Below are 3445 nucleotides of genomic sequence, written 5' to 3' on the forward strand. Positions count from 1 at the left end.
TGACAATCTAGCATTTTCTATAGTGAAAATATAATATATATTATATAGAAGTATAGTCTTTTCGACATTACTTACTGTGAAGTCTTATGCAATAAAGACAAAAATGCCAACAAACAAACAAAAATTAATTGCAAGATGAGCTTTGCTTGGAGACTCTCCTGATTTTAGGCATCTTATGTTTGCAACCATATCAGTGAAAGCTGACAAAGTAGAGTTTATCCCACCTTTTGATCTTTTGAGTAAAACTTGAAAACTGTTTTTAAATTCTATGTGAATGTGAACTATTGCTGGCAGTGGCATTATACAGTACATTTGGAGGTATGTAACCAGCTTTTACATTTATTAATTTAGAAGTAATTCCTTTGTCAGATTTATTACCAAATTATTGCAGGCTGGTAGGTTGTGCTCCTTGACATATTCACCGTACATCATACTTAGTTTAATGTTAGTATTTCAGGCATACAGCTGAGCTCAGGGAAAATGTTATGGTCAAAAGGTTGGTTGAAGAAAATATGAAGTGTAAACATCTGTAGTGGTATTTACAGAAACAGGATGATACTACCATTTCCGTTTCATAGTACCATAGTACCATTTCATGTGATGGTTATTCTATAATCTGATGTTAAGATGATTTTAGATTGTAAATAAGACAGATGGTGCCAGAAGGATTTGTATGTTTGCATTTACTATTTATTACTACTTTTTCTGTAATGTCACTCTTTGTAAATAGATATTTGTGTGTGCAGTTTGATGACTGTGACACATACAGTATGTGAACAAACCTCTATGCTGACTGGTGCCTTTCAGCAGGTTAAGGCCTGTAAGTGTTATAAAATAGCAAGCCACCTTGTCCTTCTGTCAAAGGGTTCCCAGACTGAGAAGCTGCTGTGGAAATGAGCTGTAATCTCCAGCACGCCGCAGATTTACCCTATGCCAGCTGCACATTACCCTCAGACCTTCATCAGCAACTCTTCTAAAGCTGAAAGGTAACAGGGTGAATACTGCTCTTAATGTAAATCTGTGTGTGTTTTTTTTCTGGCTATATGTGTGCTCAGGATTAAACCCAACAGAGGAAGGGAAAGAGATTTTATGTTTGGAATGAAACACGAGTGTGCTGCATATTGTGCGGTATATAATGTATATAATTAGTATGTGAAATAATATGCAACAATAACAAACGTTAATGAGACATTTTATTTACATATATATTTATATATATTTTCAATTGATAAATATTTATAAAAAAAATATACAAATTTTAAATACAAAGAATCATATTTTAAATAATATATAAATTATATATCCATTTAATTTTAAGTCCACTGCATTGTATGGCACACTGCACATTTTGCCAAATGATCCAGATATTCCATGATCCAGATATTCCACGCACACACAATCAAATTTGCATACTGTGCACAATATAGGCCTATATGCTGCACGAAAAGTACTTATTATGGTAATACACTGTTAGGAACATACCCACAGATTCCTCTGTCAGCAGTCACACAGCTCACACAGATGTGATGAATGTGCAGAATCAGCCAGTGTGTGTGTGTGTGTGTGTGTGTCTCTGTGTTATTGACTAATGGAAAGAGAGAAAAGAAGAAGCTCTAGAAATGGACAATTTGATTGAGTGTTTTTCCCATTCCAGCGTTTAGACCCTCAAGATGTCATTCTGTTGCCATTTAGATCTAAATTTAGATTTAGTCTCAAGACCAGTGGCTGATCTTGCACTCACCAGCACAACGATGAACCGAGAAGCAGGAGAGACCTTTTTAATGCGTAATAATTATTATTTTAATCTGGTATTAGGTCATAGAAGACTCTCATTTAGTTAGTGTGTAACTAAACATTTTTCTACTGGAAGTGCCCTAAAGTGACCCCTCTTCCTTCACACTCAGTGGTTTCTATCTACGTATGTTATTGTTGAGTCATGAGACGGTTAATGTGTTCAGTCTCTGACAGAGTTCCCTCTAAGCTGTGCACGTGCACGCCAACGCACTTCTTACGCCACGACTGCACAGAAGAAATAATATGCTTCGCACAAGACAGATGCAAAAATTAGTTGGGGAAGCCATTTGATTGAATTCTAGTAAATGCAAAATAATTGCAATGCTCGGGCAAACCGCTATAAAGTTGGTGTCACTATACAGTTAGAACCGGTGAATGTGGTTTACAGGTTTCATAGAAAGAGAATGATGTGCGCCAAATCATTCGCTATAGAAATCAAATACTTGAATGGTTGCGGACAAAATAGCTCAACATGAGAGCCAACGCAAACGTAATGACATGTGAAATAAAACGTCATCATGCTTTAAAGAGGAGTGGCTTGACTAAGTGGTGGGAATAGCGGATGATGAGCACAGTACGGTAACAAAACTCATTTACAGTTCTGTTTTATTCCTCCTAACCGCCAGAGGCGCTGCTAAGCAATAGTGGATAATCACAGCGTCAGCTAGATAGGTCGAGAAAAAATGTCAACTAGGTCACGTCATGACGCAGACTGAGCCACAAGGATATAAACCTCAGTAGCTTGGTGCCCATTCTCTTTTCGCTTCTCACTAGTGATAGGTTGTTATTTGCGCGTGTACAGCTAACCTAGTTGTGTGGATTCGCCCTCCCAAGCTGTGACAGCGCACTCTGCACTGCCATAAGGACAGATATATATTTGGATTTCTTTTTCTTCATCACATAAGTACATATTATAAATTTGATTGTAGTGTCAGCGATACCCTGTGCTTCACGGTACTATCCGGTGGCTGGTCTCGACTGCACACAGGCAGCGTTTCCACCGCAAACCTAATATAATTTTTGAGTGCTTTTGTTGCATATCTCGGCCACTCGGTGCTATCCGAAGGCAGGTTTGGTAAATTTACATTTAATTCTGAGTCTATTTTCAAGAATATAATCTTCCGGTTCTATCCGAAGATTTTTTCTTCAACCTCCTGGGCTGGTATTATTACAGTTTGAGTTCCTACGGTGCTAACCGATGATGTATTATTGACGAATTCATGGCTCACGGTTTGCTTACAGTGGGGAAAATATTTATTTGATCCCCTGCTGATTTTGTAAGTTTGCCCACTTACAAAGAAATGAAGGGTCTGTAATTTTTATGGTAGGTTTATTTTAACGTATAGAGACCTAATTTTTATGGTAGGTTTATTTTAACGTATAGAGACAGAATACCAACCAAAAAAATCCAGAAAAAATATTATATGAAGGTTAGAAATTGATTTGCATTTCAGTGAGTGAAATAAGTATTTGATACCCAAGCAAAACATGACTTACTACTTGGTGCAGAAACCCTTGTTGGCAATCACAGAGGTAAGTCGTTTTTTGTAGTTGGTCACCAGGTTTGCACACATCTCAGGAGGGATTTTGATCCACTGCTCTTTACAGATCCTCTCTAAATCCTTAAGGTTTCTTGGCTGTCGTTTGGCAA

The sequence above is a fragment of the Sinocyclocheilus rhinocerous genome, unplaced genomic scaffold (genome assembly GCF_001515625.1).
Source record: "Sinocyclocheilus rhinocerous isolate Xijiao unplaced genomic scaffold, SAMN03320098_v1.1 scaffold2050, whole genome shotgun sequence".
NCBI classification, from domain to species: domain Eukaryota; kingdom Metazoa; phylum Chordata; class Actinopteri; order Cypriniformes; family Cyprinidae; genus Sinocyclocheilus; species Sinocyclocheilus rhinocerous.